The sequence below is a fragment of the Misgurnus anguillicaudatus genome, chromosome 11, assembly GCF_027580225.2.
Source record: "Misgurnus anguillicaudatus chromosome 11, ASM2758022v2, whole genome shotgun sequence".
Lineage (NCBI taxonomy): Eukaryota > Metazoa > Chordata > Actinopteri > Cypriniformes > Cobitidae > Misgurnus > Misgurnus anguillicaudatus.
The window spans coordinates 2,852,763-2,865,908 of NC_073347.2; the positions used below are offsets into that span (position 1 = coordinate 2,852,763).

Sequence of the window (13,146 nt, forward strand, 5' to 3'; positions counted from 1 at the left end):
TCAGCATAAATATTCAACAGTTCATTCATCTGTAACATCACAAAACATGAAGGAGGTGCAATATGAGAAATCAAATAAAAAACTGTTCAATATATCAAAATACTTTATTGTCAATTTATAACAATACAATGCTAAAATAATCATGAACATTTAAAAACTGCTAAGGCAGGTAATGACTAACAATTTAACATAACACTTAAAATAAGCATTGAAAGAAGTCAAACTCTTAAAATACTTCAAAAACAACACAAACATTGCTCACTCTTCTGGAGATGGTCTTCTGATCATCAATTAATCTTTGCTCAAACGTTTTATGAAGAACTTCCAAAGCATCCACAGCCAAACTCATTAAATGTCCTTGCACGTTTGCTTTGATTCATCCCTGTGCAGTCCGTGAACTTGTACCATAGTATTACATTTTTTAAAAACACAACTCAGGATAAATTACAAGTGTAACAGTTGTGAGAGACTCCTGCTGCTCCGATAGAAACCGTATCCTTGCGCCTGAGCGGAAATTCTTGTAGTTTAAATGTTTATCATCTTTATAGTTGTAATTTTAAAAGTCTGCCTATTTTAGCAAAGATTATTTAAAATATGATATTATATTATGTGATAAAAATCACAATTAAAAACATTTGAAGCAGGACTACTTTGTCAAGCGTAATGTGTCGTAGCAGTGAGCAGGGCTGCGTTCAGCCCCGACAAAACGTTTCACAACGTTGCACAACGTTTATTAAACAGAAACGGTGATGTGTTGAACACCCTGTTGTGATGACGCAAGAGTTGCAACTACGGTAGCTGAGAGGCCATTCTTTGTGTTCTTGTTTAAATGTTTCTGAAGCCTGATGAAATCGTTATAAATGTGTGTTTAATACTGTAAAAGACCCTCAATGTTACAGTCACTGACCTTGCCGTCCAGAATGAACGACAACATTCCAACTTGAACCCATTGAGCGAGCTGTCTCTTTACTATCGCGTGGTTTTATACATCTTGCCGCTGATTGGGCCGACATTTCTGACACACCCACCAAACAAGAGAAAACGCTTCTAAAACTTGTTGCATTCCGTTGCACACCGTTTCCAGGAAACATGTCGTTAAACCCGGAAACCGTAGCAAAACGTTGTGCACCGGTGTGAGATTGAACGTGCCCCTGATCTCCATATATGAAACACCTGACTCCACTAATTAACATCCTTCCAGAATGTTTAAAACGTTTCTTTAATTAAGAAACTAACAAACTGATGAACTTTCTGACATATCTTATTTTCACTCATGCTCAGCTGTGCAAATTAAAATTAATAATTGGCAGGTAAACATTACAAATATCACAAATAAATGTTAACAATAATGCATTTTTATTTAACCCATGTTGCCCATATGGGGCCCACATATCAATGTTAATTAAATGTAAAAAATAATGCATTTTATTTAAAATGTTTTATACCGATCAAATCATATCTGTTATATTATTTGCTATTTGTTTAAAAGTGACAATCAACCAAAAGTTATTATTTTAAGATTGTAAATGTATAAAGATGTATTTCAAGCATAAAATTGTTTTGCCCACATAGGTGCCATGAGGGGCCCACATTATTATCCCACATGGGCAAACCCATATGGGGCCCACATAGGAAACCCACATGGGACCCACATATATTGCCCATGTGAAGCCCATGCCCACATGTAACCCATGCTGCCCAGATGGGACCCACGTGGGGCCCACATGTCAATGTTGGCTGGGATGCTGGCTATATTTCTGAGATGGTCATAAGTTGATTTGCTTATTACTTTCACATGACTACTGAAATATAGGTCAGACACTAAGATTACACCAAGATTTCTGACTTTATTTTTTGTCTTTATACCCCTAGAGTCAAGGTGTGTGTTAGAGTTTCATCTTTATTTCCAAATACAATGACTTCATTTTTGTTTTTGTTCAACTGGAGGACGTTTTGACGCATCCAGCTATTAATTTCATCAATGCTTACATACTGTAGACAGTCAATGGGGCTGTAGTCATTGGGTGACAGGGCAAAATATATCTGAGTGTCATCCGCATAGCTGTGATAAGCAATTTAGTTCTTTCTCATTACTTGACCAAGTGGGAGCATACAGCTATACAGATAAAACAGAAGCGGTGCAAGAATTGAGCCCTGTGGGATTCCACATGTCATGACTGTTCACTCAGATTTATGGTTATTTATGTTCACATTATAGTAACCTCTCCATTTTAGGTATGATTTAAATAGTGTGCTTTGAGTCCAATCTTTGATGTGTACATTATACACAGTCAAGTTACTTTAAATGTCAGGGATGGTGGAGGATGAACCCAAGTCCAGCTCTCAACTCAAAAGACTTTTATTAATGAACAAAAACTCCCTCGAGGGGGTAAACAAGCAAGAAAGAAATAATAACAGGCAAGACAAAACTAGAGACGTAATCCTGACGATGGTAACATACATGTACAAATACAATGATCCGGCAAAGACAAGAGACACAATGGCATATAAACAGGGGAACTAACTAGGGGACAATAACAAACAGGTGAGGAAACTAATCATACATAATTAGGAAACAGGAAGGTAAGGTTAAGACTAAAGACAGGAGAGCACATTCCACACATAACACATAGGTCACGTGACTCTCCACACAAACACAGAACACATTTACGGGGGTGTGTCAGGATCCCGGCACCAGAAACAAGACTAAATACACTTAATAACATTTGGGATCCTGACACTAAATACCTAGTTAACTATCTTTGTATTAATGCATTTAATGTCATTATTATTAACATACAGGTCAAATAATGTATTTGTCATGATTTTGATAGCATGTGTGTATAATGCTTTTTAGTTAAAAAAAATACTGCCAAAGAGAACATTTTGGTTTTATGAACATGCAGACAAACCTGCCGCTGTTCCGATTTATTGTTGTCTTATCAATGACAGAAGTATTAGTAGCGTTTCTTTTAAGACTTGTGTTACAATCCACATCTTATTTAACAGAGCAATAAATGTTTGGTCATTTCTTTTTTAAAACCCTTGTCTATAGCTTTGCTACAAAGTGTAAAAATGAAAAGCTACAAGCAAAGGAGAAAAAAATAGAAAATAAATTAAAGGAACAATTATATATACAATGCACATAGAGATATGATGGTGCAACCCAGTATCACGCTAAAGCATGTAATAGACACGCTGGTCCACTAGACTAGAGGATGCGTGTCAATGTCACGCTTTGCCTCCTCTAGGCGTAAAAATGACACACATTTATGGGGATGATAACCAATAGGGGGCGATAATTTCTAAGACCCTTTGCAAACACGTGACCTAGACCACGTGACGACGCCATGCTGGACGGCAAAATCACTGACGCACTAGGTTGATTACTAATAGACGAGCGGGATTTTTGATTAGTTTTAAACAGTTTAAATATATATTACACTAAAATACACGGCTGCTTATATTAAGGAAGTTGTTGTGCAGTTATCGGTCGAGGTAGGGCATTTGGTAGGTCCTCACAAAAAAGCGCTATTTAGAGAAGTTAGAGATAGCGGGACTGGATACCGACCCTTACCTTCTTCCTCCTTCAATTTTCACGGACCTCATTAAACGCCGAGTCTGCCCGACTTCAGCCCGCATGATTTGTACCACTATGTGGTAAACGGGATATCCCCATACACTTGTGCTGATCTTAAGGATTTTAAAAGTCTGCAGAGCTGCCAACTTCTGAGTTCAGCTTGGAGTGAGATTTTTTTTGGGGGGTGGGGGTTTGTGGTAATAATTTTTTTATATAAGTCCTAACCATTTGCCAATTGATAATAGTGTGGATTTTAGCTATTTCTGTGTTAAATAGTTGGGAAAGACTGCGTTAAAATGGTTCACAATACAAATCGAATCATATTTTAGAAATTAAATTGAAATAAAAGCTTTTACTGAGTTTATGCCTGAGATTAGAGTCTTTACTATTATTTTATACACTTCTATTATGCTTTCCTTCTGATAAAAGTGCCAAAAAAGTTCAGTTAAATCTAATGAATAGGCTACTGGTCTCTGTAAAATGTATAACTGCAGATAACAGCAGCTTTGATTCAGTTTATCCACTGAGAAAGAGAAGCGTAAAGTGATTATTTGTGATTGGTGATAGAGGGACTGTCACCATCTAATAAACCAAATGAGTAGTTTAATAAAAAACTAAAGCAACAGATAATGTGTATGTCAAGACCATATAATTATATTTCGTATATATTATTGTTTATAGATGTCAAATATCAATTGACTTTTTTCTCGTTTATTAAAACCTGTCACCGCAAACATCACGCAGGCTTGTACTGCTTGCAAACATGCACACGCGTGTGATGGTTGATTAAAATTGCTGTTTTCTGAGGGTATCTGCGTGCAGCGTGCGTGGAATCCGGGCAGGTCTCTGCTTTTCATCCAGACCTTCCCTGGTGAAAAACAAATATACTTTATTGTATTTCAAGTATATTTAACTTTGCAATAGTACATTACAAATATACTTACAAAGGAATGTACTTTCTTTAAACATATTTAAAGTATGCTTACAACATATTTGCGCGTATTTTTTACAATTAAACTTTTAACATACTTCAAAATAATTGTACTTTAGTATATTTTCTAAAAGTATACTTTAGAAAAATATACTTAAAGTTAAAGTTTTGTGCAATTTTTAAAGTATACTAAATTTAAACTTATTTTAAAATGTATTTTAGGTATACTTTATCGGTATGCTTAAAGTTATCATTATAATAATGCACTGACAGTATATTTCTAAAATACATTATTTAGTATTCTTTAGAAACAGTATATTTTAAGCACATTTTGAAAGTATATGGGGTGTACAAATGTATATTATTTTATGGAGAAATAACGTGGGCTTAAAATTACGAGAGAGCAGTATGTTCTGTTACATTTTATATTGTAGATGTATACATTTGTAATATACTATTAACATAATAAGGTACACTTTAACTTCACTATAGTCAAGCATTGGATAAACCAATTAACTGTGTTTTACCACAAAATAACCATGGTTTTGCTAATAATAATCAATACACCAAAAAAAACATGGTTACTAAACTTTTACCACACAAAAAAAAAACGTCTCGGTTACGTATGTAACCCTCGTTCCCTGAAGGAAGGGAACGGAGACGTCACGTCGTGACCGACGAATTGGGAACCGCTCCGCGGTGGCAAATCTACTTCGAGAAGCTATTAAAAAGGCCAATGAAATTGGCATGCAGATTATTTGCACCTGCTGCGCTGCCCAGCCGCGCGGGTATATAATGAGAGGCAGGTGCAGTAATCAAATCAGCTTTTTTTCGCTGAGAAGCCGGCAAAATAAAGGGGCCGGCCGACTCAGCAGTGGAACAGCAACTGTGGCGACGGACATGACGTCTCCGTTCCCTTACTTCAGGGAACGGGGGTTAGATACGTAACCGAGACATTCCCTTTCAGTCGGTCATAACGACTTCACGGCATGACCGACGAATTGGGAATCCCTACTAAAGCACCACTGGAGCTGACCCTTCCAGTGCCTGCGTAAAACCTTCCTTCTTCACTTTACAAGAGACGGAACCTGGGCTTACAGCAGAAGGCCGGTCACTACTTGTTCCTAAACCCACGGTAGTGAACTAGGCAACTGGCAAGCGAATCCAGCCTGTGCGGAACTAGGAGATGCTGCGGAGACAACCCAGAGGAGATTGTACGAATGGGTGGCGAAAATAGCCCATAGGTCTATGACGTGACTCTCATAACTATATTTATACTAGAGAGAGAGCAGAGCGGGCTCTGCAAGGGAAACGTGGCAGATTAGCTCCACGGAAATACGCGCATAGGACACCTCACGGGGGCGCTATACGGGGGCCTAGCCAAACACAGGTTTTCAGGAATACAGCTAATGAGAGGCTGACAGCCGATGCTCCGCAACATCGACTGAAAAGGCGATGGAGGAAAGGCAAAACCTTATTTTGTGACGTTTTGACCTTATGGCCTTCCATATTGGCGCAGTCGTTCAGCACCAAAACGGAGGCTGCAAGCCGACACAGGAGCCGACTCTGAGTGTTTCTACCGGTTTGAGGAGAGAACACGAGAGGATACCGGCTCAATACGAACACTGTAAAATCTGGTGAACGTGTTAGGTGTCGCCCAGCAAGCCGCTCTACAAATGTCTGCTAGCGAGGAACCACGTGCATATGCGCTAGATGATTCCTCACTTCTAGTATAGTGGGCTCTCATATTAAAGGGGCAAGGGACACCCTGCTTTTCATACGCGAGGGCGATAGTGTCTACAATCCAATGAGACATCCTCTGCTTAGTGACAGCCTTCCCTTTCTGCTGACCACCGTAACAGACAAAGAGCTGCTCTGAGGTTCTAAAGCTTTGAGTTCGGTCCACATATACACGCAAAGCGCGCACAGGGCATAACAAAGCCATGGCTGGGTCTGCTTCCTCCTGGGGCAGAGCTTGTAAGTTCACCACTTGATCCTTAAAAGGAGTGGTGGGAACTTTGGGCACGTAGCCGGGCCTGGGTCTCAATGTTACACTGATATTAGCGGGCCCGAACTGAAGGCACGAATCGTTGACCGAGAATGCATGAAGATCCCCTATCCGTTTAACCGAAGCCAGTGCAAGAAGAGTTAAAGTTTTCATTGAGAGAAATTTGATACTCACAGAATGCAGAGGCTCGAATGGGGCAAGCTGGAGTGTTTTCAGCACCATGGACAAGTCCCACGGAGGAATAGAGGGTGGGCGAGAAGGATTCAGCCTTCGTGCACCTCTTAGGAATTTAATAACTAGATCGTGCTGACCCACAGATTTACCGTTTATCGGCGAGTGGTGCGCGGATATTGCCGCGATATCTACTTTAATGGTAGAAGGTGACAGCCTCTTCTCCAGACGATGCTGAAGATACGAAAGCACGACTCTAATAGAGCATTCTCGGGGGTCCTCTGACTGTGAAGCACACCAAACAACGAACAGGTTCCATTTAAGCTTATAAGCCTGTCTAGTAGACTGCGCTCGCGCCGCAAAAATAGTATTAGATACCGCTTGCGGTAAATCATTTAGAACCTCCGCGTCCCGTCCAGCGACCACACATGAAGGTTCCATAGATCGGGACGCGGGTGCCATAATGTGCCCCCTTCTTGAGAAAGAAGGTCCTTCTTCAGGGGAATCTTCCAGGGAGGGGCTGTCGCGAGGAGCGCGAGTTCTGGAAACCAATTCCTGGTTGCCCAATACGGCGCGACTAAGAGAATGCGCTCCTCGTCCTCCCTGACTTTGCACAGTGTTTGCGCAATGAGGCTCACTGGGGGGAAGGCGTATTTGCGTAAACCCCGCGGCCAGCTGTGTGCCAGTGCATCCACCCCGAGAGTTCCCTCGTTCAGTGAATAGAACAGGCGACAATGTGTCGTTTCTGGGGAGGCAAACAGATCTACCTGTGCTTTGCCAAAACGTTTCCAAATTAGCTGAACCGACTGGGGGTGGAGCCGCCATTCGCCAGGACGCGCCGCTCGTGAGAGCGCATCTGCCGCTGTATTGAGCGACCCTGGGATGTGAATGGCACGAAGAGACCTCAGATTCTTCTGACTCCAAAGGAGGAGATGACGGGCGAGATGCGACAGGTGACGAGAGCGCAAACCGCCTTGGCGATTGATATACGCAACAGTCGCAATGTTGTCGGTGCGAATTAATACATCCTTGTCTCGAAGCTCGTTGCTGAAACGAATGAGAGCGAGATGCACAGCCAACAACTCGAGGCAATTTATATGCCAGCGTCTCTGGAATGTCGTCCAGACACCCGAAACTGCATGCCCGTCGTACGTGGCTCCCCATCCCGTGTTGGAGGCATCCGTGTACACAATGGCATGCCTGGAGACCTGTTTTAATGATACCCCTGCTCTGAGGAATGACGGGTCTAACCACGGAGTGAAATGGAGACGGCACGTCGGTGTGATCGTTACGCGGTGCGCGCCGGTGAGCCACGCTCTCCTCGGGATTCGGTCGTGAAGCCAACGCTGAAGCGGTCTCATATGGAGCAGCCCGAGCGGTGTCACGGCCGCTGCTGCCGCCATATGACCCAGGAGCTTCTGAAATTGTTTCAGAGGGACCGCGCTCTTGCCATTGAATGAATTTAGACAAGTCAGAATGGATTGCACACGCGCTTCTGTTAGACGTGCGGTTAAATTGACCGAATCCAGTTCCATACCGAGAAAAGAGATCCTCTGCGTGGGGCAAAGTTTGCTCTTTTCCCAGTTGACCTGAAGACCGAGACGGGCGAGGTGTTTTAACACACGGTCCGTGTGATCGCAAAGCATCTGACGGGACTGGGCTATTATTAACCAATCGTCGAGATACGCTAGAATGCGCACACCGTTCTCTCTCAGGGGTTTTAATGCCCCCTCGACTACTTTCGTGAAAACACGGGGAGAGAGAGAAAGCCCGAACGGTAAGACTTTGTACTGATATGCCCGCCCCTCGAACGCGAAGCGGAGAAACGGCCTGTGTCGAGGAAGTATCGAGACATGAAAGTACGCGTCCTTCAGATCGATGGCTGCGAACCAATCGTTTGGACGAATGCATTGAAATATGCTTTTGTGCGTCAGCATTTTGAATGGCAACTTGTGAAGCGCTCGATTCAGTAAACGCAGGTCCAGGATCGGTCGCAACCCGCCGCTTTTCTTGGGTACAATGAAATAAGGGCTGTAATACCCAGATTTCATCTCGGCTGGAGGGATCGGTTCGATCGCATCTTTCGCCAAAAGAACAGCGATCTCGGCACGGAGAACATGCGCGTCGGCGTATTTCACCGTAGTAAACCGAATGCCCGCAAATTTGGGAGGGCGCCGGGCGAATTGAATCGCGTAGCCGAGACGAATCGTGCGTAAAAGCCATCTCGACGGGCTGGGAAGCGCTTCCCACGCCCCCAGATACCGAGCGAGGGGAATTAACGGCATGATCGGAGTACCCGCGGCGAGGGGAGCGGATGTAACGGTTGCTGCGCTCTCTGTGAAAACAGCAACGGAGGTGTTGTGAGGTGTGCCACTCACCTTTTTCCCCCTGATGGGGGGCAGAGCTGGGGAGATCTCGATGTAGAAGACTCACCCGTCGTGACACACCCGGTGGCGAAAGAGGAGGAGGAGGACATAGGGCTTTGTGCCCGTCCGTAGCTCTCACGCTCCTCTGAAGACCTGGAGAAGGAAGAGGAATTCGCTCTTTTTGTGGTTTTGTGGGTGCCGGCTGAAAAGCCGGCGGAACAGAAAAAAACTGAAACCAAGGATTCCCCACCCGGCCCTCCTCCGGTGGGGGGAGTGGTGCCTTCACCATCTCCCGTAGAGCGATCCCCCCCATCTCCAGGTCGCCCGTCTCAGGGTCGTTTAGCCTTACGTTTACCACCTCTCTTGGCAGGCTGCTGAGCGGGCGGGGCGGGCTGCTGGCGGCCGGTTCCTCGCTTCCTAGAAGAAGTGCCCCGAGGAGGAACGGGGGCGGCCGCCGCAGGACGCCCTCGGCGAGAGGCAGACTGAGGTGCCGACGTCGAAGGGGCAGATGGACGTTTCCGACGCGGCAGGATCTTTGCAATGGCCTCGGTCTGTTTCTGAGCGGTGGAAACCGCCTGTGCAAAGTTTTCCACCCTCTCGCCGAACAGGCCGGCCTGGGACACCGGAGCATCTAGGAGCTTAATACGGTCCTGCTCCCGCATGTCGGCCAGGCACAGCCAGAGATGGCGGTCCTGGACCACCAAAGTGGACATCGCACGTCCGAATCTTTAAATGCGGCTGAATCGTGACCACCCTCGTCCAGGTCACGCAGTGCCTTAGCCTGGTGTACCTGAAGTAATGCCATGGCATGGATGGCAGAGGCCGCTTCCCCACAAGCACGGTAGGCACATCCTGTTAGTGCAGAGGAGTACCTACATGCCCGTGAGGGGAGGGTCGGCCGATCTCGCCAATGGGAAGAGGACCCGGCCGGACACAGTTGCATCGCGACGGGACGCTCAACCGGGGGGAGATCGGTGTACCCTCTAGCGGCCCCGCCGTCGAGGGTGGTGAGGGGTGAGGGCTGATACGGCCGCTTCCGGGAGGAAAAAGGATTTTTCCACGACCGTGTCAGTTCCTCATGAACCTCGGGAAAGAAAGGCACTGGTGGCTGGGTCTGCTCTGTTCTAGCAGACCCGAAGTACCAATCATCTAGGCGGGATGGCTCGGGTGGAGATGGTTGACGCCACTCCACTCCGACCGTACCCGCCGCCCGAGCGAGCATGGCCGTCATCTCGGGGTCGAGCGCAGTGCCCCCTAACCGTCCCGAAGGAGGCAGAGGGTCAGACTCAACGTCCGAGAGAGACGGCCCCCCCCTCCGATGCTGCGGACGAGACAGAATCCCGTGTGGTGCCAGCGGTCCCCGAGGGCAACGTAGAACACGCGCTCCCGGTTTCCATTGGCACCTCCGGCTGTGGATCAGGGTGCTGAACTTCACTGCCACCGTCGGTGGACTTATTCAGCACCGTGATGCGCAAGTCGTCCTTCGCAAGCATCACGGCCGCCTTCTTAGCGCCGGATGGCTTGGAAGGGGGGCGGCGGTCCCGGAGGTACGCCACCCGACTGCGCAGATCCACCACAGTCATGTTCAGACAAACCTGACATGTACTGTCGCGAAGCGCTGCCTCCGCATGCTCAAGCCCCAAGCATGAGAGGCAACGATCGTGGCCGTCACGAGGATTCATATACAGTCCGCATCCGGACGATGCACACGGTCGGAATGTCATCCTGAAAAGGACGCCACCCGACCTGTGACACGAGAGAACGGCTGCCTTTACAAAGGCACAAGTTCAAGCTCGTGTTGCTCTTTTAGGGAATTCACTCTTTAGATGTAATGCGTGAGTTGATGAAGCACGCAGGGGAGAGGCAACGACACACTCAAATAAAATCAAAAGATAGAAATTAAAGAGGTGGAACAAAATGCGAGTCTCCGCTGAGGTGCTGTCTGTCCTACCAACTTCGACACACACAGAGGTCCCAGAAAGGATTGCTTCTCAAGAGCAGAATGCTGCCGGCTTCGAAGCGAGAAGCTGATTTGATTGCTGCACCTGCCTCTCATTATATACCCGCGCGGCTGGGCAGCGCAGCAGGTGCAAATAATCTGCATGCCAATTTCATTGGCCTTTTTAATAGCTTCTCGAAGTAGATTTGCCACCGCGGAGCGGTTCCCAATTCGTCGGTCACGACGTGACGTCGTAGTGACCGACTGAAAGGGAACATTCATTTTCGTAAGGGGAATATGAGTGTTTGTTTTTTTTTTGTAGTTTTTGAGTCAATTGCATACCGCTTTTAGCTGTAAACATTAATTAACTTAAACAGTTTTCGTAAATGCATTTCAGAGAAAAGTGAATTCTGAGATTTGAATAATGCATCTGACGTGTGGGATGACGTCACGACGCACGTATTTTGATTTTTACCAATCGTTCAAGGCGGACGGATTCAGTCCCAAGGTACGTTAAAATATCTTAAAATTAATATATTTGATTATCGTTTGACCATTCTGAAGTTTATCAGTAGACTATCATATTTCGAATGCGAAATGTTGTCAATAACGCGGTGTCTAACTCGCTATTAGTGATAAGCTGCTGTGTAGCTTAGCTTAGCTTATAGCTAATGTTAAAGGTTTGAAAGATAGCACTGTTAGCCTGTTAAATCGAATTAGTACACCCGATTGTTTTGTTAAATATATGTATTGGTGTGTATGTATATGTTAATGAATAAAGGTAGCGTCAGAAAATCTGTTTTTTTAATGTAGCGTGAAAGTTAACCATTTATTGACTGTTTGAGGTTGTAAGGCTATTACCTAACTTAACTGTATTTAGTATTATGATGCTGCATTCTTTCCTCAGAAGCTAAAGTTTTTCAAAGACATTTGTAGGGAGGACTTTGCAGCTAATGGTAAGTCATTTTAAACTCTTAAGATATAATAATTCATTCGTAGTAGTAAATCAAGCTTCAGTTTAGATAACGTTATATACATATTGGGGCGGTTTCCCGGACAGGGATTGGACTAGTCCTGGACTAAAATAAATGTGAGAGCTGTCCAGGCTGAAAACAACTTGCACTGACATATCTTGAAGTACACCAGTGTCCTTTGTTTTGCCTGAAAATGCACACAGGTAATGTTTTTATTAAGGCATGTTTTTTGAAACTAGTTATATTTCTTAATTAAACTAAGGCCTAGTCCTGTTTTAAGCTAATCCCTTTACAGGAAACCACCCAATTGTCAGCTTGTTGCATTTTCTTTCTGACAAGTTTTACATTTAAATTTAATACAATAAAATCTTTCTTTAGGAGCTGAAGTATTTTATGTAAGGAGGATTTTGCAGCCCATATAGGCAAGTCATTATAATGAAAACTCTTAGGGGTGGTTTCCCGGACAGGGACCAGCTCCATCCAGGACCACACCCCAGTTCAATTAGGATAGTTTTAACAAACATGCCCCACCAAAAACACCACCTATGTGCATCACGATGTAAAACAAAGGGCACTGATGTATTTTAAGATATGTCAGAGCAAGTTGTTTTCAGTTTGGACAGCTCTTACATTTATTTTAGTCTAGGACTAGTCTAATTCCTGTCTGGGAAACCGCCCCTTAATATATATGATGACATTTTAGTCAAGCTCTAGTTTAGGTAAAAATAGATCTGCTATACAATCTCTGCCAGTAAACTATAGATTTAATACGGTAAGTCTTAAATAAATGTAATGTTTTATAATTAAACACTTTTTAATTGAGCTTATTGTCTATCTTTTTCAGATTTCCTTAGGCTGAACCAAAACCTGCCAGACTAAAGTTGATTTGGGAGAGAAAGATGTTGTAAACTTAATCATCTTGACATTCTTCAATGAGTAATTGTTCAATTTTTAGGCAAATACTGTACACTTTGAATGCTGTGAATAAAACTATATTTTAAATATATTTAAAATGAATTGTTTTTGACTGTTTTAATCAGCTTTTATTTATTTGGAAAAAATTATGTTGGTTATGTTACCAGCAAGTAATCTATTCCCAAAATAGCACTCTTTAAGTTAACTAATTATTAACGCACTTGAAGTATACTCATTACTAATCTAGCTGCAGGTATGTAAA

The 13,146-nt window shown here is 44.2% G+C and overlaps 1 long non-coding RNA gene across 1 annotated transcript; it reads left to right on the top strand.

The window, feature by feature from the left end:
* The first annotated feature begins 11,278 nt into the window (after positions 1–11,278).
* On the top strand, positions 11,279–12,986 carry LOC141368846 (uncharacterized). The gene is made up of 4 exons (XR_012372271.1): positions 11,279–11,503; positions 11,903–11,951; positions 12,348–12,391; positions 12,814–12,986. It is a non-coding gene; the product is annotated as an uncharacterized lncRNA (long non-coding RNA).
* The last annotated feature ends 160 nt before the right edge of the window (positions 12,987–13,146 follow it).